This window comes from Ranitomeya variabilis, chromosome 1 (genome assembly GCF_051348905.1).
Source record: "Ranitomeya variabilis isolate aRanVar5 chromosome 1, aRanVar5.hap1, whole genome shotgun sequence".
In the NCBI taxonomy this organism is placed as follows: Eukaryota; Metazoa; Chordata; class Amphibia; order Anura; family Dendrobatidae; genus Ranitomeya; species Ranitomeya variabilis.
In genome coordinates, this window is record NC_135232.1 from 771,340,655 (window position 1) to 771,366,353 (window position 25,699).

Genomic DNA, 25,699 nt, shown 5'->3' on the forward strand with positions numbered 1-25,699 from the left:
CAGATCGCAAATGCTAAGCAGCTTGAGGCTGGGCAAGTTTCTTTTTTTTTTTTTTGGGGGGGGGGTTTATCAAAGCTTTCCCTTACAATTTTATATCTCTTGAAAAGACCCGCTGTGGTGCTAGTTTTCCGTCAATGGCCACTCTAAGCTGCATGTGCCTGCCCTCGTCAGATCGCAAACGCTAAGCAGCTTGAGGCTGGGCAAGTACCGGCATGGGAGACTGGCTGGGAATCCCCGGTACCGTTGACTTGCTATTTTTTTTTCTCAAAGCTTTCCCTTACGATTGTTTTCATCTTGAAAAGACTAGCAGACGCGAAAGCAATCGGTCAATGGCCACACTAAGCTGAATGTGCCTGCCCTCATCAGATCGCAAATGCTAAGCAGCTTGAGGCTAGGCAAGTACCAGCATGGGAGACTGGCTGGGAATCCCTGGTACCGTTGACTTGGTTTTTTCGTTTTGATCCAAGCTTTCCCTGACGATTGTATTCCTCTTGAAAAGAGCCGCACTGGTTTGAACAATCTGTCATTGGCCACTCTAAGCTGAATGTGCCAGCTCTGGTCAGATCGCAAATGCTAAGCAGCTTGAGGCTGGGCAAGTTTCTTTTTTCTTTTTTTTTTTTTTTTTTGGGGGGGGGGGGTTTATCAAAGCTTTCCCTTACAATTTTATATCTCTTGAAAAGACCCGCTGTGGTGCTAGTTGTCCGTCAATGGCCACTCTAAGCTGAATGTGCCTGCCCTCGTCAGATCGCAAACGCTAAGCAGCTTGAGGCTGGGCAAGTACCGGCATGGGAGACTGGCTGGGAATCCCCGGTACCGTTGACTTGCTATTTTGTTTTTCTCAAAGCTTTCCCTTACGATTGTTTTCATCTTGAAAAGACTAGCAGGCGCGAAAACAATCGGTCAATGGCCACATTAAGCTGAATGTGCCTGCCCTCGTCAGATCGCAAATGCTAAGCAGCTTGAGGCTAGGCAAGTACCAGCATGGGAGACTGGCTGGGAATCCCTGGTACCGTTGACTTGGTTTTTTCGTTTTGATCCAAGCTTTCCCTGACGATTGTATTCCTCTTGAAAAGAGCCGCACTGGTGTGAACAATCTGTCATTGGCCACTCTAAGCTGAATGTGCCAGCTCTGGTTAGATCGCAAATGCTAAGCAGCTTGAGGCTGGGCAAGTTTCTTTTTTTTTTTTTTTTTTTGGGGGGGGGGTTTATCAAAGCTTTTCCTTACAATTTTATATCTCTTGAAAAGACCCGCTGTGGTGCTAGTTGTCCGTCAATGGCCACTCTAAGCTGAATGTGCCTGCCCTCGTCAGATCGCAAACGCTAAGCAGCTTGAGGCTGGGCAAGTACCGGCATGGGAGACTGGCTGGGAATCCCCGGTACCGTTGACTTGCTATTTTGTTTTTCTCAAAGCTTTCCCTTACGATTGTTTTCATCTTGAAAAGACTAGCAGACGCGAAAGCAATCGGTCAATGGCCACACTAAGCTGAATGTGCCTGCCCTCGTCAGATCGCAAATGCTAAGCAGCTTGGTGCTAGGCAAGTACCAGCATGGGAGACTGGCTGGGAATCCCTGGTACCGTTGACTTGGTTTTTTCGTTTTGATCCAAGCTTTCCCTAACGATTGTATTCCTCTTGAAAAGAGCCGCACTGGTGTGAACAATTTGTCATTGGCCACTCTAAGCTGAATGTGCCAGCTCTGGTCAGATCGCAAATGCTAAGCAGCTTGAGGCTGGGCAAGTTTCTTTTTTTTTTTTTTGGGGGGGGGGGTTTATCAAAGCTTTCCCTTACAATTTTATATCTCTTGAAAAGACCCGCTGTGGTGCTAGTTTTCCGTCAATGGCCACTCTAAGCTGCATGTGCCTGCCCTCGTCAGATCGCAAACGCTAAGCAGCTTGAGGCTGGGCAAGTACCGGCATGGGAGACTGGCTGGGAATCCCCGGTACCGCTGACTTGCTATTTTTTTTTTCTCAAAGCTTTCCCTTACGATTGTTTTCATCTTGAAAAGACTAGCAGACGCGAAAGCAATCGGTCAATGGCCACACTAAGCTGAATGTGCCTGCCCTCGTCAGATCGCAAATGCTAAGCAGCTTGAGGCTAGGCAAGTACCAGCATGGGAGACTGGCTGGGAATCCCTGGTACCGTTGACTTGGTTTTTTCGTTTTGATCCAAGCTTTCCCTGACGATTGTATTCCTCTTGAAAAGAGCCGCACTGGTTTGAACAATCTGTCATTGGCCACTCTAAGCTGAATGTGCCAGCTCTGGTCAGATCGCAAATGCTAAGCAGCTTGAGGCTGGGCAAGTTTCTTTTTTCTTTTTTTTTTTTTTTTTTGGGGGGGGGGTTTATCAAAGCTTTGCCTTACAATTTTATATCTCTTGAAAAGACCCGCTGTGGTGCTAGTTGTCCGTCAATGGCCACTCTAAGCTGAATGTGCCTGCCCTCGTCAGATCGCAAACGCTAAGCAGCTTGAGGCTGGGCAAGTACCGGCATGGGAGACTGGCTGGGAATCCCCGGTACCGTTGACTTGCTATTTTGTTTTTCTCAAAGCTTTCCCTTACGATTGTTTTCATCTTGAAAAGACTAGCAGACACGAAAGCAATCGGTCAATGGCCACACTAAGCTGAATGTGCCTGCCCTCGTCAGATCGCAAATGCTAAGCAGCTTGAGGCTAGGCAAGTACCACCATGGGAGACTGGCTGGGAATCCCTGGTACCGTTGACTTGGTTTTTTCGTTTTGATCCAAGCTTTCCCTGACGATTGTATTCCTCTTGAAAAGAGCCGCACTGGTTTGAACAATCTGTCATTGGCCACTCTAAGCTGAATGTGCCAGCTCTGGTCAGATCGCAAATGCTAAGCAGCTTGAGGCTGGGCAAGTTTCTTTTTTTTTTTTTTTTTTTGGGGGGGGGGTTTATCAAAGCTTTCCCTTACAATTTTATATCTCTTGAAAAGACCCGCTGTGGTGCTAGTTGTCCGTCAATGGCCACTCTAAGCTGAATGTGCCTGCCCTCGTCAGATCGCAAACGCTAAGCAGCTTGAGGCTGGGCAAGTACCGGCATGGGAGACTGGCTGGGAATCCCCGGTACCGTTGACTTGCTATTTTGTTTTTCTCAAAGCTTTCCCTTACGATTGTTTTCATCTTGAAAAGACTAGCAGACGCGAAAGCAATCGGTCAATGGCCACACTAAGCTGAATGTGCCTGCCCTCGTCAGATCGCAAATGCTAAGCAGCTTGGGGCTAGGCAAGTACCAGCATGGGAGACTGGCTGGGAATCCCTGGTACCGTTGACTTGGTTTTTTCGTTTTGATCCAAGCTTTCCCTAACGATTGTATTCCTCTTGAAAAGAGCCGCACTGGTGTGAACAATTTGTCATTGGCCACTCTAAGCTGAATGTGCCAGCTCTGGTCAGATCGCAAATGCTAAGCAGCTTGAGGCTGGGCAAGTTTCTTTTTTTTTTTTTGGGGGGGGGGGTTTATCAAAGCTTTCCCTTACAATTTTATATCTCTTGAAAAGACCCGCTGTGGTGCTAGTTTTCCGTCAATGGCCACTCTAAGCTGCATGTGCCTGCCCTCGTCAGATCGCAAACGCTAAGCAGCTTGAGGCTGGGCAAGTACCGGCATGGGAGACTGGCTGGGAATCCCCGGTACCGTTGACTTGCTATTTTTTTTTTCTCAAAGCTTTCCCTTACGATTGTTTTCATCTTGAAAAGACTAGCAGACGCGAAAGCAATCGGTCAATGGCCACACTAAGCTGAATGTGCCTGCCCTCGTCAGATCGCAAATGCTAAGCAGCTTGAGGCTAGGCAAGTACCAGCATGGGAGACTGGCTGGGAATCCCTGGTACCGTTGACTTGGTTTTTTCGTTTTGATCCAAGCTTTCCCTGACGATTGTATTCCTCTTGAAAAGAGCCGCACTGGTTTGAACAATCTGTCATTGGCCACTCTAAGCTGAATGTGCCAGCTCTGGTCAGATCGCAAATGCTAAGCAGCTTGAGGCTGGGCAAGTTTCTTTTTTCTTTTTTTTTTTTTTTTTTGGGGGGGGGGTTTATCAAAGCTTTCCCTTACAATTTTATATCTCTTGAAAAGACCCGCTGTGGTGCTAGTTGTCCGTCAATGGCCACTCTAAGCTGAATGTGCCTGCCCTCGTCAGATCGCAAACGCTAAGCAGCTTGAGGCTGGGCAAGTACCGGCATGGGAGACTGGCTGGGAATCCCCGGTACCGTTGACTTGCTATTTTGTTTTTCTCAAAGCTTTCCCTTACGATTGTTTTCATCTTGAAAAGACTAGCAGACACGAAAGCAATCGGTCAATGGCCACACTAAGCTGAATGTGCCTGCCCTCGTCAGATCGCAAATGCTAAGCAGCTTGAGGCTAGGCAAGTACCACCATGGGAGACTGGCTGGGAATCCCTGGTACCGTTGACTTGGTTTTTTCGTTTTGATCCAAGCTTTCCCTGACGATTGTATTCCTCTTGAAAAGAGCCGCACTGGTTTGAACAATCTGTCATTGGCCACTCTAAGCTGAATGTGCCAGCTCTGGTCAGATCGCAAATGCTAAGCAGCTTGAGGCTGGGCAAGTTTCTTTTTTTTTTTTTTTTTTGGGGGGGGGGTTTATCAAAGCTTTCCCTTACAATTTTATATCTCTTGAAAAGACCCGCTGTGGTGCTAGTTGTCCGTCAATGGCCACTCTAAGCTGAATGTGCCTGCCCTCGTCAGATCGCAAACGCTAAGCAGCTTGAGGCTGGGCAAGTACCGGCATGGGAGACTGGCTGGGAATCCCCGGTACCGTTGACTTGCTATTTTGTTTTTCTCAAAGCTTTCCCTTACGATTGTTTTCATCTTGAAAAGACTAGCAGACGCGAAAGCAATCGGTCAATGGCCACACTAAGCTGAATGTGCCTGCCCTCGTCAGATCGCAAATGCTAAGCAGCTTGGGGCTAGGCAAGTACCAGCATGGGAGACTGGCTGGGAATCCCTGGTACCGTTGACTTGGTTTTTTCGTTTTGATCCAAGCTTTCCCTAACGATTGTATTCCTCTTGAAAAGAGCCGCACTGGTGTGAACAATTTGTCATTGGCCACTCTAAGCTGAATGTGCCAGCTCTGGTCAGATCGCAAATGCTAAGCAGCTTGAGGCTGGGCAAGTTTCTTTTTTTTTTTTTTGGGGGGGGGGGTTTATCAAAGCTTTCCCTTACAATTTTATATCTCTTGAAAAGACCCGCTGTGGTGCTAGTTTTCCGTCAATGGCCACTCTAAGCTGCATGTGCCTGCCCTCGTCAGATCGCAAACGCTAAGCAGCTTGAGGCTGGGCAAGTACCGGCATGGGAGACTGGCTGGGAATCCCCGGTACCGCTGACTTGCTATTTTTTTTTTCTCAAAGCTTTCCCTTACGATTGTTTTCATCTTGAAAAGACTAGCAGACGCGAAAGCAATCGGTCAATGGCCACACTAAGCTGAATGTGCCTGCCCTCGTCAGATCGCAAATGCTAAGCAGCTTGAGGCTAGGCAAGTACCAGCATGGGAGACTGGCTGGGAATCCCTGGTACCGTTGACTTGGTTTTTTCGTTTTGATCCAAGCTTTCCCTGACGATTGTATTCCTCTTGAAAAGAGCCGCACTGGTTTGAACAATCTGTCATTGGCCACTCTAAGCTGAATGTGCCAGCTCTGGTCAGATCGCAAATGCTAAGCAGCTTGAGGCTGGGCAAGTTTCTTTTTTCTTTTTTTTTTTTTTTTTTGGGGGGGGGGTTTATCAAAGCTTTGCCTTACAATTTTATATCTCTTGAAAAGACCCGCTGTGGTGCTAGTTGTCCGTCAATGGCCACTCTAAGCTGAATGTGCCTGCCCTCGTCAGATCGCAAACGCTAAGCAGCTTGAGGCTGGGCAAGTACCGGCATGGGAGACTGGCTGGGAATCCCCGGTACCGTTGACTTGCTATTTTGTTTTTCTCAAAGCTTTCCCTTACGATTGTTTTCATCTTGAAAAGACTAGCAGACGCGAAAGCAATCGGTCAATGGCCACACTAAGCTGAATGTGCCTGCCCTCGTCAGATCGCAAATGCTAAGCAGCTTGAGGCTAGGCAAGTACCAGCATGGGAGACTGGCTGGGAATCCCTGGTACCGTTGACTTGGTTTTTTCGTTTTGATCCAAGCTTTCCCTGACGATTGTATTCCTCTTGAAAAGAGCCGCACTGGTTTGAACAATCTGTCATTGGCCACTCTAAGCTGAATGTGCCAGCTCTGGTCAGATCGCAAATGCTAAGCAGCTTGAGGCTGGGCAAGTTTCTTTTTTCTTTTTTTTTTTTTTTTTTGGGGGGGGGGTTTATCAAAGCTTTGCCTTACAATTTTATATCTCTTGAAAAGACCCGCTGTGGTGCTAGTTGTCCGTCAATGGCCACTCTAAGCTGAATGTGCCTGCCCTCGTCAGATCGCAAACGCTAAGCAGCTTGAGGCTGGGCAAGTACCGGCATGGGAGACTGGCTGGGAATCCCCGGTACCGTTGACTTGCTATTTTGTTTTTCTCAAAGCTTTCCCTTACGATTGTTTTCATCTTGAAAAGACTAGCAGACGCGAAAGCAATCGGTCAATGGCCACACTAAGCTGAATGTGCCTGCCCTCGTCAGATCGCAAATGCTAAGCAGCTTGAGGCTAGGCAAGTACCAGCATGGGAGACTGGCTGGGAATCCCTGGTACTGTTGACTTGGTTTTTTCGTTTTGATCCAAGCTTTCCCTGACGATTGTATTCCTCTTGAAAAGAGCCGCACTGGTTTGAACAATCTGTCATTGGCCACTCTAAGCTGAATGTGCCAGCTCTGGTCAGATCGCAAATGCTAAGCAGCTTGAGGCTGGGCAAGTTTCTTTTTTCTTTTTTTTTTTTTTTTTTGGGGGGGGGGGTTTATCAAAGCTTTCCCTTACAATTTTATATCTCTTGAAAAGACCCGCTGTGGTGCTAGTTGTCCGTCAATGGCCACTCTAAGCTGAATGTGCCTGCCCTCGTCAAATCGCAAACGCTAAGCAGCTTGAGGCTGGGCAAGTACCGGCATGGGAGACTGGCTGGGAATCCCCGGTACCGTTGACTTGCTATTTTGTTTTTCTCAAAGCTTTCCCTTACGATTGTTTTCATCTTGAAAAGACTAGCAGACGCGAAAGAAATCGGTCAATGGCCACACTAAGCTGAATGTGCCTGCCCTCGTCAGATCGCAAATGCTAAGCAGCTTGAGGCTAGGCAAGTACCAGCATGGGAGACTGGCTGGGAATCCCTGGTACCGTTGACTTGGTTTTTTCGTTTTGATCCAAGCTTTCCCTGACGATTGTATTCCTCTTGAAAAGAGCCGCACTGGTGTGAACAATCTGTCATTGGCCACTCTAAGCTGAATGTGCCAGCTCTGGTTAGATCGCAAATGCTAAGCAGCTTGAGGCTGGGCAAGTTTTTTTTTTTTTTTTTTTTTGGGGGGGGGGGTTTATCAAAGCTTTCCCTTACAATTTTATATCTCTTGAAAAGACCCGCTGTGGTGCTAGTTGTCCGTCAATGGCCACTCTAAGCTGAATGTGCCTGCCCTCGTCAGATCGCAAACGCTAAGCAGCTTGAGGCTGGGCAAGTACCGGCATGGGAGACTGGCTGGGAATCCCCGGTACCGTTGACTTGCTATTTTGTTTTTCTCAAAGCTTTCCCTTACGATTGTTTTCATCTTGAAAAGACTAGCAGACGCGAAAGCAATCGGTCAATGGCCACACTAAGCTGAATGTGCCTGCCCTCGTCAGATCGCAAATGCTAAGCAGCTTGGGGCTAGGCAAGTACCAGCATGGGAGACTGGCTGGGAATCCCTGGTACCGTTGACTTGGTTTTTTCGTTTTGATCCAAGCTTTCCCTAACGATTGTATTCCTCTTGAAAAGAGCCGCACTGGTGTGAACAATTTGTCATTGGCCACTCTAAGCTGAATGTGCCAGCTCTGGTCAGATCGCAAATGCTAAGCAGCTTGAGGCTGGGCAAGTTTCTTTTTTTTTTTTTTGGGGGGGGGGTTTATCAAAGCTTTCCCTTACAATTTTATATCTCTTGAAAAGACCCGCTGTGGTGCTAGTTTTCCGTCAATGGCCACTCTAAGCTGCATGTGCCTGCCCTCGTCAGATCGCAAACGCTAAGCAGCTTGAGGCTGGGCAAGTACCGGCATGGGAGACTGGCTGGGAATCCCCGGTACCGTTGACTTGCTATTTTTTTTTTCTCAAAGCTTTCCCTTACGATTGTTTTCATCTTGAAAAGACTAGCAGACGCGAAAGCAATCGGTCAATGGCCACACTAAGCTGAATGTGCCTGCCCTCGTCAGATCGCAAATGCTAAGCAGCTTGAGGCTAGGCAAGTACCAGCATGGGAGACTGGCTGGGAATCCCTGGTACCGTTGACTTGGTTTTTTCGTTTTGATCCAAGCTTTCCCTGACGATTGTATTCCTCTTGAAAAGAGCCGCACTGGTTTGAACAATCTGTCATTGGCCACTCTAAGCTGAATGTGCCAGCTCTGGTCAGATCGCAAATGCTAAGCAGCTTGAGGCTGGGCAAGTTTCTTTTTTCTTTTTTTTTTTTTTTTTTTGGGGGGGGGGGGTTTATCAAAGCTTTCCCTTACAATTTTATATCTCTTGAAAAGACCCGCTGTGGTGCTAGTTGTCCGTCAATGGCCACTCTAAGCTGAATGTGCCTGCCCTCGTCAGATCGCAAACGCTAAGCAGCTTGAGGCTGGGCAAGTACCGGCATGGGAGACTGGCTGGGAATCCCCGGTACCGTTGACTTGCTATTTTGTTTTTCTCAAAGCTTTCCCTTACGATTGTTTTCATCTTGAAAAGACTAGCAGGCGCGAAAGCAATCGGTCAATGGCCACACTAAGCTGAATGTGCCTGCCCTCGTCAGATCGCAAATGCTAAGCAGCTTGAGGCTAGGCAAGTACCAGCATGGGAGACTGGCTGGGAATCCCTGGTACCGTTGACTTGGTTTTTTCGTTTTGATCCAAGCTTTCCCTGACGATTGTATTCCTCTTGAAAAGAGCCGCACTGGTGTGAACAATCTGTCATTGGCCACTCTAAGCTGAATGTGCCAGCTCTGGTTAGATCGCAAATGCTAAGCAGCTTGAGGCTGGGCAAGTTTCTTTTTTTTTTTTTTTTTTTGGGGGGGGGGTTTATCAAAGCTTTCCCTTACAATTTTATATCTCTTGAAAAGACCCGCTGTGGTGCTAGTTGTCCGTCAATGGCCACTCTAAGCTGAATGTGCCTGCCCTCGTCAGATCGCAAACGCTAAGCAGCTTGAGGCTGGGCAAGTACCGGCATGGGAGACTGGCTGGGAATCCCCGGTACCGTTGACTTGCTATTTTGTTTTTCTCAAAGCTTTCCCTTACGATTGTTTTCATCTTGAAAAGACTAGCAGACACGAAAGCAATCGGTCAATGGCCACACTAAGCTGAATGTGCCTGCCCTCGTCAGATCGCAAATGCTAAGCAGCTTGAGGCTAGGCAAGTACCACCATGGGAGACTGGCTGGGAATCCCTGGTACCGTTGACTTGGTTTTTTCGTTTTGATCCAAGCTTTCCCTGACGATTGTATTCCTCTTGAAAAGAGCCGCACTGGTTTGAACAATCTGTCATTGGCCACTCTAAGCTGAATGTGCCAGCTCTGGTCAGATCGCAAATGCTAAGCAGCTTGAGGCTGGGCAAGTTTCTTTTTTTTTTTTTTTTTTTGGGGGGGGGGTTTATCAAAGCTTTCCCTTACAATTTTATATCTCTTGAAAAGACCCGCTGTGGTGCTAGTTGTCCGTCAATGGCCACTCTAAGCTGAATGTGCCTGCCCTCGTCAGATCGCAAACGCTAAGCAGCTTGAGGCTGGGCAAGTACCGGCATGGGAGACTGGCTGGGAATCCCCGGTACCGTTGACTTGCTATTTTGTTTTTCTCAAAGCTTTCCCTTACGATTGTTTTCATCTTGAAAAGACTAGCAGACGCGAAAGCAATCGGTCAATGGCCACACTAAGCTGAATGTGCCTGCCCTCGTCAGATCGCAAATGCTAAGCAGCTTGGGGCTAGGCAAGTACCAGCATGGGAGACTGGCTGGGAATCCCTGGTACCGTTGACTTGGTTTTTTCGTTTTGATCCAAGCTTTCCCTAACGATTGTATTCCTCTTGAAAAGAGCCGCACTGGTGTGAACAATTTGTCATTGGCCACTCTAAGCTGAATGTGCCAGCTCTGGTCAGATCGCAAATGCTAAGCAGCTTGAGGCTGGGCAAGTTTCTTTTTTTTTTTTTGGGGGGGGGGGTTTATCAAAGCTTTCCCTTACAATTTTATATCTCTTGAAAAGACCCGCTGTGGTGCTAGTTTTCCGTCAATGGCCACTCTAAGCTGCATGTGCCTGCCCTCGTCAGATCGCAAACGCTAAGCAGCTTGAGGCTGGGCAAGTACCGGCATGGGAGACTGGCTGGGAATCCCCGGTACCGTTGACTTGCTATTTTTTTTTTCTCAAAGCTTTCCCTTACGATTGTTTTCATCTTGAAAAGACTAGCAGACGCGAAAGCAATCGGTCAATGGCCACACTAAGCTGAATGTGCCTGCCCTCGTCAGATCGCAAATGCTAAGCAGCTTGAGGCTAGGCAAGTACCAGCATGGGAGACTGGCTGGGAATCCCTGGTACCGTTGACTTGGTTTTTTCGTTTTGATCCAAGCTTTCCCTGACGATTGTATTCCTCTTGAAAAGAGCCGCACTGGTTTGAACAATCTGTCATTGGCCACTCTAAGCTGAATGTGCCAGCTCTGGTCAGATCGCAAATGCTAAGCAGCTTGAGGCTGGGCAAGTTTCTTTTTTCTTTTTTTTTTTTTTTTTTGGGGGGGGGGTTTATCAAAGCTTTCCCTTACAATTTTATATCTCTTGAAAAGACCCGCTGTGGTGCTAGTTGTCCGTCAATGGCCACTCTAAGCTGAATGTGCCTGCCCTCGTCAGATCGCAAACGCTAAGCAGCTTGAGGCTGGGCAAGTACCGGCATGGGAGACTGGCTGGGAATCCCCGGTACCGTTGACTTGCTATTTTGTTTTTCTCAAAGCTTTCCCTTACGATTGTTTTCATCTTGAAAAGACTAGCAGACACGAAAGCAATCGGTCAATGGCCACACTAAGCTGAATGTGCCTGCCCTCGTCAGATCGCAAATGCTAAGCAGCTTGAGGCTAGGCAAGTACCACCATGGGAGACTGGCTGGGAATCCCTGGTACCGTTGACTTGGTTTTTTCGTTTTGATCCAAGCTTTCCCTGACGATTGTATTCCTCTTGAAAAGAGCCGCACTGGTTTGAACAATCTGTCATTGGCCACTCTAAGCTGAATGTGCCAGCTCTGGTCAGATCGCAAATGCTAAGCAGCTTGAGGCTGGGCAAGTTTCTTTTTTTTTTTTTTTTTTTGGGGGGGGGGTTTATCAAAGCTTTCCCTTACAATTTTATATCTCTTGAAAAGACCCGCTGTGGTGCTAGTTGTCCGTCAATGGCCACTCTAAGCTGAATGTGCCTGCCCTCGTCAGATCGCAAACGCTAAGCAGCTTGAGGCTGGGCAAGTACCGGCATGGGAGACTGGCTGGGAATCCCCGGTACCGTTGACTTGCTATTTTGTTTTTCTCAAAGCTTTCCCTTACGATTGTTTTCATCTTGAAAAGACTAGCAGACGCGAAAGCAATCGGTCAATGGCCACACTAAGCTGAATGTGCCTGCCCTCGTCAGATCGCAAATGCTAAGCAGCTTGGGGCTAGGCAAGTACCAGCATGGGAGACTGGCTGGGAATCCCTGGTACCGTTGACTTGGTTTTTTCGTTTTGATCCAAGCTTTCCCTAACGATTGTATTCCTCTTGAAAAGAGCCGCACTGGTGTGAACAATTTGTCATTGGCCACTCTAAGCTGAATGTGCCAGCTCTGGTCAGATCGCAAATGCTAAGCAGCTTGAGGCTGGGCAAGTTTCTTTTTTTTTTTTTTGGGGGGGGGGGTTTATCAAAGCTTTCCCTTACAATTTTATATCTCTTGAAAAGACCCGCTGTGGTGCTAGTTTTCCGTCAATGGCCACTCTAAGCTGCATGTGCCTGCCCTCGTCAGATCGCAAACGCTAAGCAGCTTGAGGCTGGGCAAGTACCGGCATGGGAGACTGGCTGGGAATCCCCGGTACCGCTGACTTGCTATTTTTTTTTTCTCAAAGCTTTCCCTTACGATTGTTTTCATCTTGAAAAGACTAGCAGACGCGAAAGCAATCGGTCAATGGCCACACTAAGCTGAATGTGCCTGCCCTCGTCAGATCGCAAATGCTAAGCAGCTTGAGGCTAGGCAAGTACCAGCATGGGAGACTGGCTGGGAATCCCTGGTACCGTTGACTTGGTTTTTTCGTTTTGATCCAAGCTTTCCCTGACGATTGTATTCCTCTTGAAAAGAGCCGCACTGGTTTGAACAATCTGTCATTGGCCACTCTAAGCTGAATGTGCCAGCTCTGGTCAGATCGCAAATGCTAAGCAGCTTGAGGCTGGGCAAGTTTCTTTTTTCTTTTTTTTTTTTTTTTTTGGGGGGGGGGTTTATCAAAGCTTTGCCTTACAATTTTATATCTCTTGAAAAGACCCGCTGTGGTGCTAGTTGTCCGTCAATGGCCACTCTAAGCTGAATGTGCCTGCCCTCGTCAGATCGCAAACGCTAAGCAGCTTGAGGCTGGGCAAGTACCGGCATGGGAGACTGGCTGGGAATCCCCGGTACCGTTGACTTGCTATTTTGTTTTTCTCAAAGCTTTCCCTTACGATTGTTTTCATCTTGAAAAGACTAGCAGACGCGAAAGCAATCGGTCAATGGCCACACTAAGCTGAATGTGCCTGCCCTCGTCAGATCGCAAATGCTAAGCAGCTTGAGGCTAGGCAAGTACCAGCATGGGAGACTGGCTGGGAATCCCTGGTACCGTTGACTTGGTTTTTTCGTTTTGATCCAAGCTTTCCCTGACGATTGTATTCCTCTTGAAAAGAGCCGCACTGGTTTGAACAATCTGTCATTGGCCACTCTAAGCTGAATGTGCCAGCTCTGGTCAGATCGCAAATGCTAAGCAGCTTGAGGCTGGGCAAGTTTCTTTTTTCTTTTTTTTTTTTTTTTTTGGGGGGGGGGTTTATCAAAGCTTTGCCTTACAATTTTATATCTCTTGAAAAGACCCGCTGTGGTGCTAGTTGTCCGTCAATGGCCACTCTAAGCTGAATGTGCCTGCCCTCGTCAGATCGCAAACGCTAAGCAGCTTGAGGCTGGGCAAGTACCGGCATGGGAGACTGGCTGGGAATCCCCGGTACCGTTGACTTGCTATTTTGTTTTTCTCAAAGCTTTCCCTTACGATTGTTTTCATCTTGAAAAGACTAGCAGACGCGAAAGCAATCGGTCAATGGCCACACTAAGCTGAATGTGCCTGCCCTCGTCAGATCGCAAATGCTAAGCAGCTTGAGGCTAGGCAAGTACCAGCATGGGAGACTGGCTGGGAATCCCTGGTACTGTTGACTTGGTTTTTTCGTTTTGATCCAAGCTTTCCCTGACGATTGTATTCCTCTTGAAAAGAGCCGCACTGGTTTGAACAATCTGTCATTGGCCACTCTAAGCTGAATGTGCCAGCTCTGGTCAGATCGCAAATGCTAAGCAGCTTGAGGCTGGGCAAGTTTCTTTTTTCTTTTTTTTTTTTTTTTTTGGGGGGGGGGGTTTATCAAAGCTTTCCCTTACAATTTTATATCTCTTGAAAAGACCCGCTGTGGTGCTAGTTGTCCGTCAATGGCCACTCTAAGCTGAATGTGCCTGCCCTCGTCAAATCGCAAACGCTAAGCAGCTTGAGGCTGGGCAAGTACCGGCATGGGAGACTGGCTGGGAATCCCCGGTACCGTTGACTTGCTATTTTGTTTTTCTCAAAGCTTTCCCTTACGATTGTTTTCATCTTGAAAAGACTAGCAGACGCGAAAGAAATCGGTCAATGGCCACACTAAGCTGAATGTGCCTGCCCTCGTCAGATCGCAAATGCTAAGCAGCTTGAGGCTAGGCAAGTACCAGCATGGGAGACTGGCTGGGAATCCCTGGTACCGTTGACTTGGTTTTTTCGTTTTGATCCAAGCTTTCCCTGACGATTGTATTCCTCTTGAAAAGAGCCGCACTGGTGTGAACAATCTGTCATTGGCCACTCTAAGCTGAATGTGCCAGCTCTGGTTAGATCGCAAATGCTAAGCAGCTTGAGGCTGGGCAAGTTTTTTTTTTTTTTTTTTTTTGGGGGGGGGGGTTTATCAAAGCTTTCCCTTACAATTTTATATCTCTTGAAAAGACCCGCTGTGGTGCTAGTTGTCCGTCAATGGCCACTCTAAGCTGAATGTGCCTGCCCTCGTCAGATCGCAAACGCTAAGCAGCTTGAGGCTGGGCAAGTACCGGCATGGGAGACTGGCTGGGAATCCCCGGTACCGTTGACTTGCTATTTTGTTTTTCTCAAAGCTTTCCCTTACGATTGTTTTCATCTTGAAAAGACTAGCAGACGCGAAAGCAATCGGTCAATGGCCACACTAAGCTGAATGTGCCTGCCCTCGTCAGATCGCAAATGCTAAGCAGCTTGGGGCTAGGCAAGTACCAGCATGGGAGACTGGCTGGGAATCCCTGGTACCGTTGACTTGGTTTTTTCGTTTTGATCCAAGCTTTCCCTAACGATTGTATTCCTCTTGAAAAGAGCCGCACTGGTGTGAACAATTTGTCATTGGCCACTCTAAGCTGAATGTGCCAGCTCTGGTCAGATCGCAAATGCTAAGCAGCTTGAGGCTGGGCAAGTTTCTTTTTTTTTTTTTTGGGGGGGGGGTTTATCAAAGCTTTCCCTTACAATTTTATATCTCTTGAAAAGACCCGCTGTGGTGCTAGTTTTCCGTCAATGGCCACTCTAAGCTGCATGTGCCTGCCCTCGTCAGATCGCAAACGCTAAGCAGCTTGAGGCTGGGCAAGTACCGGCATGGGAGACTGGCTGGGAATCCCCGGTACCGTTGACTTGCTATTTTTTTTTTCTCAAAGCTTTCCCTTACGATTGTTTTCATCTTGAAAAGACTAGCAGACGCGAAAGCAATCGGTCAATGGCCACACTAAGCTGAATGTGCCTGCCCTCGTCAGATCGCAAATGCTAAGCAGCTTGAGGCTAGGCAAGTACCAGCATGGGAGACTGGCTGGGAATCCCTGGTACCGTTGACTTGGTTTTTTCGTTTTGATCCAAGCTTTCCCTGACGATTGTATTCCTCTTGAAAAGAGCCGCACTGGTTTGAACAATCTGTCATTGGCCACTCTAAGCTGAATGTGCCAGCTCTGGTCAGATCGCAAATGCTAAGCAGCTTGAGGCTGGGCAAGTTTCTTTTTTCTTTTTTTTTTTTTTTTTTTGGGGGGGGGGGGTTTATCAAAGCTTTCCCTTACAATTTTATATCTCTTGAAAAGACCCGCTGTGGTGCTAGTTGTCCGTCAATGGCCACTCTAAGCTGAATGTGCCTGCCCTCGTCAGATCGCAAACGCTAAGCAGCTTGAGGCTGGGCAAGTACCGGCATGGGAGACTGGCTGGGAATCCCCGGTACCGTTGACTTGCTATTTTGTTTTTCTCAAAGCTTTCCCTTACGATTGTTTTCATCTTGAAAAGACTAGCAGGCGCGAAAGCAATCGGTCAATGGCCACACTAAGCTGAATGTGCCTGCCCTCGTCAGATCGCAAATGCTAAGCAGCTTGAGGCTAGGCAAGTACCAGCATGGGAGACTGGCTGGGAATCCCTGGTACCGTTGACTTGGTTTTTTCGTTTTGATCCAAGCTTTCCCTGACGATTGTATTCCTCTTGAAAAGAGCCGCACTGGTGTGAACAATCTGTCATTGGCCACTCTAAGCTGAATGTGCCAGCTCTGGTTAGATCGCAAATGCTAAGCAGCTTGAGGCTGGGCAAGTTTCTTTTTTTTTTTTTTTTTTTGGGGGGGGGGTTTATCAAAGCTTTCCCTTACAATTTTATATCTCTTGAAAAGACCCGCTGTGGTGCTAGTTGTCCGTCAATGGCCACTCTAAGCTGAATGTGCCTGCCCTCGTCAGATCGCAAACGCTAAGCAGCTTGAGGCTGGGCAAGTACCGGCATGGGAGACTGGCTGGGAATCCCCGGTACCGTTGACTTGCTATTTTGTTTTTCTCAAAGCTTTCCCTTACGATTGTTTTCATCTTGAAAAGACTAGCAGACACGAAAGCAATCGGTCAATGGCCACACTAAGCTGAATGTGCCTGCCCTCGTCAGATCGCAAATGCTAAGCAGCTTGAGGCTAGGCAAGTACCACCATGGGAGACTGGCTGGGAATCCCTGGTACCGTTGACTTGGTTTTTTCGTTTTGATCCAAGCTTTCCCTGACGATTGTATTCCTCTTGAAAAGAGCCGCACTGGTTTGAACAATCTGTCATTGGCCACTCTAAGCTGAATGTGCCAGCTCTGGTCAGATCGCAAATGCTAAGCAGCTTGAGGCTGGGCAAGTTTCTTTTTTTTTTTTTTTTTTTGGGGGGGGGGTTTATCAAAGCTTTCCCTTACAATTTTATATCTCTTGAAAAGACCCGCTGTGGTGCTAGTTGTCCGTCAATGGCCACTCTAAGCTGAATGTGCCTGCCCTCGTCAGATCGCAAACGCTAAGCAGCTTGAGGCTGGGCAAGTACCGGCATGGGAGACTGGCTGGGAATCCCCGGTACCGTTGACTTGCTATTTTGTTTTTCTCAAAGCTTTCCCTTACGATTGTTTTCATCTTGAAAAGACTAGCAGACGCGAAAGCAATCGGTCAATGGCCACACTAAGCTGAATGTGCCTGCCCTCGTCAGATCGCAAATGCTAAGCAGCTTGGGGCTAGGCAAGTACCAGCATGGGAGACTGGCTGGGAATCCCTGGTACCGTTGACTTGGTTTTTTCGTTTTGATCCAAGCTTTCCCTAACGATTGTATTCCTCTTGAAAAGAGCCGCACTGGTGTGAACAATTTGTCATTGGCCACTCTAAGCTGAATGTGCCAGCTCTGGTCAGATCGCAAATGCTAAGCAGCTTGAGGCTGGGCAAGTTTCTTTTTTTTTTTTTGGGGGGGGGGGTTTATCAAAGCTTTCCCTTACAATTTTATATCTCTTGAAAAGACCCGCTGTGGTGCTAGTTTTCCGTCAATGGCCACTCTAAGCTGCATGTGCCTGCCCTCGTCAGATCGCAAACGCTAAGCAGCTTGAGGCTGGGCAAGTACCGGCATGGGAGACTGGCTGGGAATCCCCGGTACCGTTGACTTGCTATTTTTTTTTTCTCAAAGCTTTCCCTTACGATTGTTTTCATCTTGAAAAGACTAGCAGACGCGAAAGCAATCGGTCAATGGCCACACTAAGCTGAATGTGCCTGCCCTCGTCAGATCGCAAATGCTAAGCAGCTTGAGGCTAGGCAAGTACCAGCATGGGAGACTGGCTGGGAATCCCTGGTACCGTTGACTTGGTTTTTTCGTTTTGATCCAAGCTTTCCCTGACGATTGTATTCCTCTTGAAAAGAGCCGCACTGGTTTGAACAATCTGTCATTGGCCACTCTAAGCTGAATGTGCCAGCTCTGGTCAGATCGCAAATGCTAAGCAGCTTGAGGCTGGGCAAGTTTCTTTTTTCTTTTTTTTTTTTTTTTTTGGGGGGGGGGTTTATCAAAGCTTTCCCTTACAATTTTATATCTCTTGAAAAGACCCGCTGTGGTGCTAGTTGTCCGTCAATGGCCACTCTAAGCTGAATGTGCCTGCCCTCGTCAGATCGCAAACGCTAAGCAGCTTGAGGCTGGGCAAGTACCGGCATGGGAGACTGGCTGGGAATCCCCGGTACCGTTGACTTGCTATTTTGTTTTTCTCAAAGCTTTCCCTTACGATTGTTTTCATCTTGAAAAGACTAGCAGACACGAAAGCAATCGGTCAATGGCCACACTAAGCTGAATGTGCCTGCCCTCGTCAGATCGCAAATGCTAAGCAGCTTGAGGCTAGGCAAGTACCACCATGGGAGACTGGCTGGGAATCCCTGGTACCGTTGACTTGGTTTTTTCGTTTTGATCCAAGCTTTCCCTGACGATTGTATTCCTCTTGAAAAGAGCCGCACTGGTTTGAACAATCTGTCATTGGCCACTCTAAGCTGAATGTGCCAGCTCTGGTCAGATCGCAAATGCTAAGCAGCTTGAGGCTGGGCAAGTTTCTTTTTTTTTTTTTTTTTTTGGGGGGGGGGTTTATCAAAGCTTTCCCTTACAATTTTATATCTCTTGAAAAGACCCGCTGTGGTGCTAGTTGTCCGTCAATGGCCACTCTAAGCTGAATGTGCCTGCCCTCGTCAGATCGCAAACGCTAAGCAGCTTGAGGCTGGGCAAGTACCGGCATGGGAGACTGGCTGGGAATCCCCGGTACCGTTGACTTGCTATTTTGTTTTTCTCAAAGCTTTCCCTTACGATTGTTTTCATCTTGAAAAGACTAGCAGACGCGAAAGCAATCGGTCAATGGCCACACTAAGCTGAATGTGCCTGCCCTCGTCAGATCGCAAATGCTAAGCAGCTTGGGGCTAGGCAAGTACCAGCATGGGAGACTGGCTGGGAATCCCTGGTACCGTTGACTTGGTTTTTTCGTTTTGATCCAAGCTTTCCCTAACGATTGTATTCCTCTTGAAAAGAGCCGCACTGGTGTGAACAATTTGTCATTGGCCACTCTAAGCTGAATGTGCCAGCTCTGGTCAGATCGCAAATGCTAAGCAGCTTGAGGCTGGGCAAGTTTCTTTTTTTTTTTTTTGGGGGGGGGGGTTTATCAAAGCTTTCCCTTACAATTTTATATCTCTTGAAAAGACCCGCTGTGGTGCTAGTTTTCCGTCAATGGCCACTCTAAGCTGCATGTGCCTGCCCTCGTCAGATCGCAAACGCTAAGCAGCTTGAGGCTGGGCAAGTACCGGCATGGGAGACTGGCTGGGAATCCCCGGTACCGCTGACTTGCTATTTTTTTTTTCTCAAAGCTTTCCCTTACGATTGTTTTCATCTTGAAAAGACTAGCAGACGCGAAAGCAATCGGTCAATGGCCACACTAAGCTGAATGTGCCTGCCCTCGTCAGATCGCAAATGCTAAGCAGCTTGAGGCTAGGCAAGTACCAGCATGGGAGACTGGCTGGGAATCCCTGGTACCGTTGACTTGGTTTTTTCGTTTTGATCCAAGCTTTCCCTGACGATTGTATTCCTCTTGAAAAGAGCCGCACTGGTTTGAACAATCTGTCATTGGCCACTCTAAGCTGAATGTGCCAGCTCTGGTCAGATCGCAAATGCTAAGCAGCTTGAGGCTGGGCAAGTTTCTTTTTTCTTTTTTTTTTTTTTTTTTGGGGGGGGGGTTTATCAAAGCTTTGCCTTACAATTTTATATCTCTTGAAAAGACCCGCTGTGGTGCTAGTTGTCCGTCAATGGCCACTCTAAGCTGAATGTGCCTGCCCTCGTCAGATCGCAAACGCTAAGCAGCTTGAGGCTGGGCAAGTACCGGCATGGGAGACTGGCTGGGAATCCCCGGTACCGTTGACTTGCTATTTTGTTTTTCTCAAAGCTTTCCCTTACGATTGTTTTCATCTTGAAAAGACTAGCAGACGCGAAAGCAATCGGTCAATGGCCACACTAAGCTGAATGTGCCTGCCCTCGTCAGATCGCAAATGCTAAGCAGCTTGAGGCTAGGCAAGTACCAGCATGGGAGACTGGCTGGGAATCCCTGGTACCGTTGACTTGGTTTTTTCGTTTTGATCCAAGCTTTCCCTGACGATTGTATTCCTCTTGAAAAGAGCCGCACTGGTTTGAACAATCTGTCATTGGCCACTCTAAGCTGAATGTGCCAGCTCTGGTCAGATCGCAAATGCTAAGCAGCTTGAGGCTGGGCAAGTTTCTTTTTTCTTTTTTTTTTTTTTTTTTGGGGGGGGGGTTTATCAAAGCTTTGCCTTACAATTTTATATCTCTTGAAAAGACCCGCTGTGGTGCTAGTTGTCCGTCAATGGCCACTCTAAGCTGAATGTGCCTGCCCTCGTCAGATCGCAAACGCTAAGCAGCTTGAGGCTGGGCAAGTACCGGCATGGGAGACTGGCTGGGAATCCCCGGTACCGTTGACTTGCTATTTTGTTTTTCTCAAAGCTTTCCCTTACGATTGTTTTCATCTTGAAAAGACTAGCAGACGCGAAAGCAATCGGTCAATGGCCACACTAAGCTGAATGTGCCTGCCCTCGTCAGATCGCAAATGCTAAGCAGCTTGAGGCTAGGCAAGTACCAGCATGGGAGACTGGCTGGGAATCCCTGGTACTGTTGACTTGGTTTTTTCGTTTTGATCCAAGCTTTCCCTGACGATTGTATTCCTCTTGAAAAGAGCCGCACTGGTTTGAACAATCTGTCATTGGCCACTCTAAGCTGAATGTGCCAGCTCTGGTCAGATCGCAAATGCTAAGCAGCTTGAGGCTGGGCAAGTTTCTTTTTTCTTTTTTTTTTTTTTTTTTGGGGGGGGGGGTTTATCAAAGCTTTCCCTTACAATTTTATATCTCTTGAAAAGACCCGCTGTGGTGCTAGTTGTCCGTCAATGGCCACTCTAAGCTGAATGTGCCTGCCCTCGTCAAATCGCAAACGCTAAGCAGCTTGAGGCTGGGCAAGTACCGGCATGGGAGACTGGCTGGGAATCCCCGGTACCGTTGACTTGCTATTTTGTTTTTCTCAAAGCTTTCCCTTACGATTGTTTTCATCTTGAAAAGACTAGCAGACGCGAAAGAAATCGGTCAATGGCCACACTAAGCTGAATGTGCCTGCCCTCGTCAGATCGCAAATGCTAAGCAGCTTGAGGCTAGGCAAGTACCAGCATGGGAGACTGGCTGGGAATCCCTGGTACCGTTGACTTGGTTTTTTCGTTTTGATCCAAGCTTTCCCTGACGATTGTATTCCTCTTGAAAAGAGCCGCACTGGTGTGAACAATCTGTCATTGGCCACTCTAAGCTGAATGTGCCAGCTCTGGTTAGATCGCAAATGCTAAGCAGCTTGAGGCTGGGCAAGTTTTTTTTTTTTTTTTTTTTTGGGGGGGGGGGTTTATCAAAGCTTTCCCTTACAATTTTATATCTCTTGAAAAGACCCGCTGTGGTGCTAGTTGTCCGTCAATGGCCACTCTAAGCTGAATGTGCCTGCCCTCGTCAGATCGCAAACGCTAAGCAGCTTGAGGCTGGGCAAGTACCGGCATGGGAGACTGGCTGGGAATCCCCGGTACCGTTGACTTGCTATTTTGTTTTTCTCAAAGCTTTCCCTTACGATTGTTTTCATCTTGAAAAGACTAGCAGACGCGAAAGCAATCGGTCAATGGCCACACTAAGCTGAATGTGCCTGCCCTCGTCAGATCGCAAATGCTAAGCAGCTTGGGGCTAGGCAAGTACCAGCATGGGAGACTGGCTGGGAATCCCTGGTACCGTTGACTTGGTTTTTTCGTTTTGATCCAAGCTTTCCCTAACGATTGTATTCCTCTTGAAAAGAGCCGCACTGGTGTGAACAATTTGTCATTGGCCACTCTAAGCTGAATGTGCCAGCTCTGGTCAGATCGCAAATGCTAAGCAGCTTGAGGCTGGGCAAGTTTCTTTTTTTTTTTTTTGGGGGGGGGGTTTATCAAAGCTTTCCCTTACAATTTTATATCTCTTGAAAAGACCCGCTGTGGTGCTAGTTTTCCGTCAATGGCCACTCTAAGCTGCATGTGCCTGCCCTCGTCAGATCGCAAACGCTAAGCAGCTTGAGGCTGGGCAAGTACCGGCATGGGAGACTGGCTGGGAATCCCCGGTACCGTTGACTTGCTATTTTTTTTTTCTCAAAGCTTTCCCTTACGATTGTTTTCATCTTGAAAAGACTAGCAGACGCGAAAGCAATCGGTCAATGGCCACACTAAGCTGAATGTGCCTGCCCTCGTCAGATCGCAAATGCTAAGCAGCTTGAGGCTAGGCAAGTACCAGCATGGGAGACTGGCTGGGAATCCCTGGTACCGTTGACTTGGTTTTTTCGTTTTGATCCAAGCTTTCCCTGACGATTGTATTCCTCTTGAAAAGAGCCGCACTGGTTTGAACAATCTGTCATTGGCCACTCTAAGCTGAATGTGCCAGCTCTGGTCAGATCGCAAATGCTAAGCAGCTTGAGGCTGGGCAAGTTTCTTTTTTCTTTTTTTTTTTTTTTTTTTGGGGGGGGGGGGTTTATCAAAGCTTTCCCTTACAATTTTATATCTCTTGAAAAGACCCGCTGTGGTGCTAGTTGTCCGTCAATGGCCACTCTAAGCTGAATGTGCCTGCCCTCGTCAGATCGCAAACGCTAAGCAGCTTGAGGCTGGGCAAGTACCGGCATGGGAGACTGGCTGGGAATCCCCGGTACCGTTGACTTGCTATTTTGTTTTTCTCAAAGCTTTCCCTTACGATTGTTTTCATCTTGAAAAGACTAGCAGGCGCGAAAGCAATCGGTCAATGGCCACACTAAGCTGAATGTGCCTGCCCTCGTCAGATCGCAAATGCTAAGCAGCTTGAGGCTAGGCAAGTACCAGCATGGGAGACTGGCTGGGAATCCCTGGTACCGTTGACTTGGTTTTTTCGTTTTGATCCAAGCTTTCCCTGACGATTGTATTCCTCTTGAAAAGAGCCGCACTGGTGTGAACAATCTGTCATTGGCCACTCTAAGCTGAATGTGCCAGCTCTGGTTAGATCGCAAATGCTAAGCAGCTTGAGGCTGGGCAAGTTTCTTTTTTTTTTTTTTTTTTTGGGGGGGGGGTTTATCAAAGCTTTCCCTTACAATTTTATATCTCTTGAAAAGACCCGCTGTGGTGCTAGTTGTCCGTCAATGGCCACTCTAAGCTGAATGTGCCTGCCCTCGTCAGATCGCAAACGCTAAGCAGCTTGAGGCTGGGCAAGTACCGGCATGGGAGACTGGCTGGGAATCCCCGGTACCGTTGACTTGCTATTTTGTTTTTCTCAAAGCTTTCCCTTACGATTGTTTTCATCTTGAAAAGACTAGCAGACACGAAAGCAATCGGTCAATGGCCACACTAAGCTGAATGTGCCTGCCCTCGTCAGATCGCAAATGCTAAGCAGCTTGAGGCTAGGCAAGTACCACCATGGGAGACTGGCTGGGAATCCCTGGTACCGTTGACTTGGTTTTTTCGTTTTGATCCAAGCTTTCCCTGACGATTGTATTCCTCTTGAAAAGAGCCGCACTGGTTTGAACAATCTGTCATTGGCCACTCTAAGCTGAATGTGCCAGCTCTGGTCAGATCGCAAATGCTAAGCAGCTTGAGGCTGGGCAAGTTTCTTTTTTTTTTTTTTTTTTTGGGGGGGGGGTTTATCAAAGCTTTCCCTTACAATTTTATATCTCTTGAAAAGACCCGCTGTGGTGCTAGTTGTCCGTCAATGGCCACTCTAAGCTGAATGTGCCTGCCCTCGTCAGATCGCAAACGCTAAGCAGCTTGAGGCTGGGCAAGTACCGGCATGGGAGACTGGCTGGGAATCCCCGGTACCGTTGACTTGCTATTTTGTTTTTCTCAAAGCTTTCCCTTACGATTGTTTTCATCTTGAAAAGACTAGCAGACGCGAAAGCAATCGGTCAATGGCCACACTAAGCTGAATGTGCCTGCCCTCGTCAGATCGCAAATGCTAAGCAGCTTGGGGCTAGGCAAGTACCAGCATGGGAGACTGGCTGGGAATCCCTGGTACCGTTGACTTGGTTTTTTCGTTTTGATCCAAGCTTTCCCTAACGATTGTATTCCTCTTGAAAAGAGCCGCACTGGTGTGAACAATTTGTCATTGGCCACTCTAAGCTGAATGTGCCAGCTCTGGTCAGATCGCAAATGCTAAGCAGCTTGAGGCTGGGCAAGTTTCTTTTTTTTTTTTTGGGGGGGGGGGTTTATCAAAGCTTTCCCTTACAATTTTATATCTCTTGAAAAGACCCGCTGTGGTGCTAGTTTTCCGTCAATGGCCACTCTAAGCTGCATGTGCCTGCCCTCGTCAGATCGCAAACGCTAAGCAGCTTGAGGCTGGGCAAGTACCGGCATGGGAGACTGGCTGGGAATCCCCGGTACCGTTGACTTGCTATTTTTTTTTTCTCAAAGCTTTCCCTTACGATTGTTTTCATCTTGAAAAGACTAGCAGACGCGAAAGCAATCGGTCAATGGCCACACTAAGCTGAATGTGCCTGCCCTCGTCAGATCGCAAATGCTAAGCAGCTTGAGGCTAGGCAAGTACCAGCATGGGAGACTGGCTGGGAATCCCTGGTACCGTTGACTTGGTTTTTTCGTTTTGATCCAAGCTTTCCCTGACGATTGTATTCCTCTTGAAAAGAGCCGCACTGGTTTGAACAATCTGTCATTGGCCACTCTAAGCTGAATGTGCCAGCTCTGGTCAGATCGCAAATGCTAAGCAGCTTGAGGCTGGGCAAGTTTCTTTTTTCTTTTTTTTTTTTTTTTTTGGGGGGGGGGTTTATCAAAGCTTTCCCTTACAATTTTATATCTCTTGAAAAGACCCGCTGTGGTGCTAGTTGTCCGTCAATGGCCACTCTAAGCTGAATGTGCCTGCCCTCGTCAGATCGCAAACGCTAAGCAGCTTGAGGCTGGGCAAGTACCGGCATGGGAGACTGGCTGGGAATCCCCGGTACCGTTGACTTGCTATTTTGTTTTTCTCAAAGCTTTCCCTTACGATTGTTTTCATCTTGAAAAGACTAGCAGACACGAAAGCAATCGGTCAATGGCCACACTAAGCTGAATGTGCCTGCCCTCGTCAGATCGCAAATGCTAAGCAGCTTGAGGCTAGGCAAGTACCACCATGGGAGACTGGCTGGGAATCCCTGGTACCGTTGACTTGGTTTTTTCGTTTTGATCCAAGCTTTCCCTGACGATTGTATTCCTCTTGAAAAGAGCCGCACTGGTTTGAACAATCTGTCATTGGCCACTCTAAGCTGAATGTGCCAGCTCTGGTCAGATCGCAAATGCTAAGCAGCTTGAGGCTGGGCAAGTTTCTTTTTTTTTTTTTTTTTTTGGGGGGGGGGTTTATCAAAGCTTTCCCTTACAATTTTATATCTCTTGAAAAGACCCGCTGTGGTGCTAGTTGTCCGTCAATGGCCACTCTAAGCTGAATGTGCCTGCCCTCGTCAGATCGCAAACGCTAAGCAGCTTGAGGCTGGGCAAGTACCGGCATGGGAGACTGGCTGGGAATCCCCGGTACCGTTGACTTGCTATTTTGTTTTTCTCAAAGCTTTCCCTTACGATTGTTTTCATCTTGAAAAGACTAGCAGACGCGAAAGCAATCGGTCAATGGCCACACTAAGCTGAATGTGCCTGCCCTCGTCAGATCGCAAATGCTAAGCAGCTTGGGGCTAGGCAAGTACCAGCATGGGAGACTGGCTGGGAATCCCTGGTACCGTTGACTTGGTTTTTTCGTTTTGATCCAAGCTTTCCCTAACGATTGTATTCCTCTTGAAAAGAGCCGCACTGGTGTGAACAATTTGTCATTGGCCACTCTAAGCTGAATGTGCCAGCTCTGGTCAGATCGCAAATGCTAAGCAGCTTGAGGCTGGGCAAGTTTCTTTTTTTTTTTTGGGGGGGGGGGGTTTATCAAAGCTTTCCCTTACAATTTTATATCTCTTGAAAAGACCCGCTGTGGTGCTAGTTTTCCGTCAATGGCCACTCTAAGCTGCATGTGCCTGCCCTCGT

The 25,699-nt window shown here is 47.8% G+C and overlaps 82 pseudogenes; all 82 read left to right on the forward strand.

Moving 5' to 3' along the window:
- Positions 1-130: 130 nt before the first annotated feature.
- LOC143800693 (5S ribosomal RNA) lies at positions 131-249 on the forward strand (annotated as a pseudogene).
- Positions 250-325: 76 nt separating this feature from the next.
- Positions 326-444, forward strand: LOC143800879 (5S ribosomal RNA; annotated as a pseudogene).
- Positions 445-703: 259 nt separating this feature from the next.
- Positions 704-822, forward strand: LOC143800290 (5S ribosomal RNA; annotated as a pseudogene).
- Positions 823-899: 77 nt separating this feature from the next.
- Positions 900-1,018, forward strand: LOC143798718 (5S ribosomal RNA; annotated as a pseudogene).
- A 251-nt stretch (positions 1,019-1,269) lies between these two features.
- Positions 1,270-1,388, forward strand: LOC143800291 (5S ribosomal RNA; annotated as a pseudogene).
- Positions 1,389-2,027: 639 nt separating this feature from the next.
- On the forward strand, positions 2,028-2,146 carry LOC143797908 (5S ribosomal RNA; annotated as a pseudogene).
- A 257-nt stretch (positions 2,147-2,403) lies between these two features.
- On the forward strand, positions 2,404-2,522 carry LOC143800293 (5S ribosomal RNA; annotated as a pseudogene).
- Positions 2,523-2,599: 77 nt separating this feature from the next.
- On the forward strand, positions 2,600-2,718 carry LOC143798011 (5S ribosomal RNA; annotated as a pseudogene).
- Positions 2,719-2,969: 251 nt separating this feature from the next.
- On the forward strand, positions 2,970-3,088 carry LOC143800294 (5S ribosomal RNA; annotated as a pseudogene).
- A 77-nt stretch (positions 3,089-3,165) lies between these two features.
- Positions 3,166-3,284, forward strand: LOC143798420 (5S ribosomal RNA; annotated as a pseudogene).
- A 246-nt stretch (positions 3,285-3,530) lies between these two features.
- Positions 3,531-3,649, forward strand: LOC143800695 (5S ribosomal RNA; annotated as a pseudogene).
- A 77-nt stretch (positions 3,650-3,726) lies between these two features.
- Positions 3,727-3,845, forward strand: LOC143797910 (5S ribosomal RNA; annotated as a pseudogene).
- A 257-nt stretch (positions 3,846-4,102) lies between these two features.
- On the forward strand, positions 4,103-4,221 carry LOC143800295 (5S ribosomal RNA; annotated as a pseudogene).
- Positions 4,222-4,298: 77 nt separating this feature from the next.
- LOC143798012 (5S ribosomal RNA) lies at positions 4,299-4,417 on the forward strand (annotated as a pseudogene).
- Positions 4,418-4,667: 250 nt separating this feature from the next.
- Positions 4,668-4,786, forward strand: LOC143800296 (5S ribosomal RNA; annotated as a pseudogene).
- A 77-nt stretch (positions 4,787-4,863) lies between these two features.
- On the forward strand, positions 4,864-4,982 carry LOC143798421 (5S ribosomal RNA; annotated as a pseudogene).
- A 443-nt stretch (positions 4,983-5,425) lies between these two features.
- Positions 5,426-5,544, forward strand: LOC143797911 (5S ribosomal RNA; annotated as a pseudogene).
- A 257-nt stretch (positions 5,545-5,801) lies between these two features.
- Positions 5,802-5,920, forward strand: LOC143800297 (5S ribosomal RNA; annotated as a pseudogene).
- Positions 5,921-5,997: 77 nt separating this feature from the next.
- On the forward strand, positions 5,998-6,116 carry LOC143797912 (5S ribosomal RNA; annotated as a pseudogene).
- Positions 6,117-6,373: 257 nt separating this feature from the next.
- Positions 6,374-6,492, forward strand: LOC143800299 (5S ribosomal RNA; annotated as a pseudogene).
- Positions 6,493-6,569: 77 nt separating this feature from the next.
- On the forward strand, positions 6,570-6,688 carry LOC143797967 (5S ribosomal RNA; annotated as a pseudogene).
- Positions 6,689-7,142: 454 nt separating this feature from the next.
- Positions 7,143-7,261, forward strand: LOC143797913 (5S ribosomal RNA; annotated as a pseudogene).
- Positions 7,262-7,511: 250 nt separating this feature from the next.
- LOC143800300 (5S ribosomal RNA) lies at positions 7,512-7,630 on the forward strand (annotated as a pseudogene).
- Positions 7,631-7,707: 77 nt separating this feature from the next.
- On the forward strand, positions 7,708-7,826 carry LOC143798422 (5S ribosomal RNA; annotated as a pseudogene).
- A 246-nt stretch (positions 7,827-8,072) lies between these two features.
- On the forward strand, positions 8,073-8,191 carry LOC143800696 (5S ribosomal RNA; annotated as a pseudogene).
- A 77-nt stretch (positions 8,192-8,268) lies between these two features.
- On the forward strand, positions 8,269-8,387 carry LOC143797914 (5S ribosomal RNA; annotated as a pseudogene).
- A 260-nt stretch (positions 8,388-8,647) lies between these two features.
- On the forward strand, positions 8,648-8,766 carry LOC143800301 (5S ribosomal RNA; annotated as a pseudogene).
- Positions 8,767-8,843: 77 nt separating this feature from the next.
- On the forward strand, positions 8,844-8,962 carry LOC143797915 (5S ribosomal RNA; annotated as a pseudogene).
- Positions 8,963-9,213: 251 nt separating this feature from the next.
- On the forward strand, positions 9,214-9,332 carry LOC143800302 (5S ribosomal RNA; annotated as a pseudogene).
- A 77-nt stretch (positions 9,333-9,409) lies between these two features.
- LOC143798014 (5S ribosomal RNA) lies at positions 9,410-9,528 on the forward strand (annotated as a pseudogene).
- A 251-nt stretch (positions 9,529-9,779) lies between these two features.
- Positions 9,780-9,898, forward strand: LOC143800303 (5S ribosomal RNA; annotated as a pseudogene).
- Positions 9,899-9,975: 77 nt separating this feature from the next.
- Positions 9,976-10,094, forward strand: LOC143798423 (5S ribosomal RNA; annotated as a pseudogene).
- Positions 10,095-10,340: 246 nt separating this feature from the next.
- On the forward strand, positions 10,341-10,459 carry LOC143800698 (5S ribosomal RNA; annotated as a pseudogene).
- A 77-nt stretch (positions 10,460-10,536) lies between these two features.
- LOC143797916 (5S ribosomal RNA) lies at positions 10,537-10,655 on the forward strand (annotated as a pseudogene).
- A 257-nt stretch (positions 10,656-10,912) lies between these two features.
- Positions 10,913-11,031, forward strand: LOC143800305 (5S ribosomal RNA; annotated as a pseudogene).
- Positions 11,032-11,108: 77 nt separating this feature from the next.
- On the forward strand, positions 11,109-11,227 carry LOC143798015 (5S ribosomal RNA; annotated as a pseudogene).
- Positions 11,228-11,478: 251 nt separating this feature from the next.
- On the forward strand, positions 11,479-11,597 carry LOC143800306 (5S ribosomal RNA; annotated as a pseudogene).
- Positions 11,598-11,674: 77 nt separating this feature from the next.
- Positions 11,675-11,793, forward strand: LOC143798424 (5S ribosomal RNA; annotated as a pseudogene).
- Positions 11,794-12,236: 443 nt separating this feature from the next.
- On the forward strand, positions 12,237-12,355 carry LOC143797918 (5S ribosomal RNA; annotated as a pseudogene).
- Positions 12,356-12,612: 257 nt separating this feature from the next.
- On the forward strand, positions 12,613-12,731 carry LOC143800307 (5S ribosomal RNA; annotated as a pseudogene).
- A 77-nt stretch (positions 12,732-12,808) lies between these two features.
- LOC143797919 (5S ribosomal RNA) lies at positions 12,809-12,927 on the forward strand (annotated as a pseudogene).
- A 257-nt stretch (positions 12,928-13,184) lies between these two features.
- LOC143800308 (5S ribosomal RNA) lies at positions 13,185-13,303 on the forward strand (annotated as a pseudogene).
- Positions 13,304-13,380: 77 nt separating this feature from the next.
- On the forward strand, positions 13,381-13,499 carry LOC143797968 (5S ribosomal RNA; annotated as a pseudogene).
- A 454-nt stretch (positions 13,500-13,953) lies between these two features.
- Positions 13,954-14,072, forward strand: LOC143797920 (5S ribosomal RNA; annotated as a pseudogene).
- A 250-nt stretch (positions 14,073-14,322) lies between these two features.
- On the forward strand, positions 14,323-14,441 carry LOC143800309 (5S ribosomal RNA; annotated as a pseudogene).
- Positions 14,442-14,518: 77 nt separating this feature from the next.
- LOC143798425 (5S ribosomal RNA) lies at positions 14,519-14,637 on the forward strand (annotated as a pseudogene).
- A 246-nt stretch (positions 14,638-14,883) lies between these two features.
- Positions 14,884-15,002, forward strand: LOC143800699 (5S ribosomal RNA; annotated as a pseudogene).
- A 77-nt stretch (positions 15,003-15,079) lies between these two features.
- LOC143797922 (5S ribosomal RNA) lies at positions 15,080-15,198 on the forward strand (annotated as a pseudogene).
- Positions 15,199-15,458: 260 nt separating this feature from the next.
- Positions 15,459-15,577, forward strand: LOC143800310 (5S ribosomal RNA; annotated as a pseudogene).
- Positions 15,578-15,654: 77 nt separating this feature from the next.
- On the forward strand, positions 15,655-15,773 carry LOC143797923 (5S ribosomal RNA; annotated as a pseudogene).
- Positions 15,774-16,024: 251 nt separating this feature from the next.
- On the forward strand, positions 16,025-16,143 carry LOC143800311 (5S ribosomal RNA; annotated as a pseudogene).
- Positions 16,144-16,220: 77 nt separating this feature from the next.
- LOC143798017 (5S ribosomal RNA) lies at positions 16,221-16,339 on the forward strand (annotated as a pseudogene).
- Positions 16,340-16,590: 251 nt separating this feature from the next.
- LOC143800312 (5S ribosomal RNA) lies at positions 16,591-16,709 on the forward strand (annotated as a pseudogene).
- Positions 16,710-16,786: 77 nt separating this feature from the next.
- On the forward strand, positions 16,787-16,905 carry LOC143798426 (5S ribosomal RNA; annotated as a pseudogene).
- A 246-nt stretch (positions 16,906-17,151) lies between these two features.
- On the forward strand, positions 17,152-17,270 carry LOC143800700 (5S ribosomal RNA; annotated as a pseudogene).
- Positions 17,271-17,347: 77 nt separating this feature from the next.
- Positions 17,348-17,466, forward strand: LOC143797924 (5S ribosomal RNA; annotated as a pseudogene).
- A 257-nt stretch (positions 17,467-17,723) lies between these two features.
- LOC143800313 (5S ribosomal RNA) lies at positions 17,724-17,842 on the forward strand (annotated as a pseudogene).
- Positions 17,843-17,919: 77 nt separating this feature from the next.
- Positions 17,920-18,038, forward strand: LOC143798018 (5S ribosomal RNA; annotated as a pseudogene).
- Positions 18,039-18,289: 251 nt separating this feature from the next.
- LOC143800315 (5S ribosomal RNA) lies at positions 18,290-18,408 on the forward strand (annotated as a pseudogene).
- Positions 18,409-18,485: 77 nt separating this feature from the next.
- On the forward strand, positions 18,486-18,604 carry LOC143798427 (5S ribosomal RNA; annotated as a pseudogene).
- A 443-nt stretch (positions 18,605-19,047) lies between these two features.
- LOC143797925 (5S ribosomal RNA) lies at positions 19,048-19,166 on the forward strand (annotated as a pseudogene).
- A 257-nt stretch (positions 19,167-19,423) lies between these two features.
- On the forward strand, positions 19,424-19,542 carry LOC143800317 (5S ribosomal RNA; annotated as a pseudogene).
- Positions 19,543-19,619: 77 nt separating this feature from the next.
- Positions 19,620-19,738, forward strand: LOC143797926 (5S ribosomal RNA; annotated as a pseudogene).
- Positions 19,739-19,995: 257 nt separating this feature from the next.
- LOC143800318 (5S ribosomal RNA) lies at positions 19,996-20,114 on the forward strand (annotated as a pseudogene).
- Positions 20,115-20,191: 77 nt separating this feature from the next.
- Positions 20,192-20,310, forward strand: LOC143797970 (5S ribosomal RNA; annotated as a pseudogene).
- A 454-nt stretch (positions 20,311-20,764) lies between these two features.
- On the forward strand, positions 20,765-20,883 carry LOC143797928 (5S ribosomal RNA; annotated as a pseudogene).
- A 250-nt stretch (positions 20,884-21,133) lies between these two features.
- LOC143800319 (5S ribosomal RNA) lies at positions 21,134-21,252 on the forward strand (annotated as a pseudogene).
- A 77-nt stretch (positions 21,253-21,329) lies between these two features.
- LOC143798429 (5S ribosomal RNA) lies at positions 21,330-21,448 on the forward strand (annotated as a pseudogene).
- A 246-nt stretch (positions 21,449-21,694) lies between these two features.
- On the forward strand, positions 21,695-21,813 carry LOC143800701 (5S ribosomal RNA; annotated as a pseudogene).
- Positions 21,814-21,890: 77 nt separating this feature from the next.
- On the forward strand, positions 21,891-22,009 carry LOC143797929 (5S ribosomal RNA; annotated as a pseudogene).
- Positions 22,010-22,269: 260 nt separating this feature from the next.
- Positions 22,270-22,388, forward strand: LOC143800320 (5S ribosomal RNA; annotated as a pseudogene).
- Positions 22,389-22,465: 77 nt separating this feature from the next.
- LOC143797930 (5S ribosomal RNA) lies at positions 22,466-22,584 on the forward strand (annotated as a pseudogene).
- A 251-nt stretch (positions 22,585-22,835) lies between these two features.
- LOC143800321 (5S ribosomal RNA) lies at positions 22,836-22,954 on the forward strand (annotated as a pseudogene).
- A 77-nt stretch (positions 22,955-23,031) lies between these two features.
- On the forward strand, positions 23,032-23,150 carry LOC143798020 (5S ribosomal RNA; annotated as a pseudogene).
- A 251-nt stretch (positions 23,151-23,401) lies between these two features.
- On the forward strand, positions 23,402-23,520 carry LOC143800322 (5S ribosomal RNA; annotated as a pseudogene).
- A 77-nt stretch (positions 23,521-23,597) lies between these two features.
- On the forward strand, positions 23,598-23,716 carry LOC143798432 (5S ribosomal RNA; annotated as a pseudogene).
- Positions 23,717-23,962: 246 nt separating this feature from the next.
- On the forward strand, positions 23,963-24,081 carry LOC143800702 (5S ribosomal RNA; annotated as a pseudogene).
- A 77-nt stretch (positions 24,082-24,158) lies between these two features.
- Positions 24,159-24,277, forward strand: LOC143797931 (5S ribosomal RNA; annotated as a pseudogene).
- A 257-nt stretch (positions 24,278-24,534) lies between these two features.
- LOC143800323 (5S ribosomal RNA) lies at positions 24,535-24,653 on the forward strand (annotated as a pseudogene).
- A 77-nt stretch (positions 24,654-24,730) lies between these two features.
- On the forward strand, positions 24,731-24,849 carry LOC143798021 (5S ribosomal RNA; annotated as a pseudogene).
- A 251-nt stretch (positions 24,850-25,100) lies between these two features.
- On the forward strand, positions 25,101-25,219 carry LOC143800324 (5S ribosomal RNA; annotated as a pseudogene).
- A 77-nt stretch (positions 25,220-25,296) lies between these two features.
- On the forward strand, positions 25,297-25,415 carry LOC143798433 (5S ribosomal RNA; annotated as a pseudogene).
- Positions 25,416-25,699: the final 284 nt, after the last annotated feature.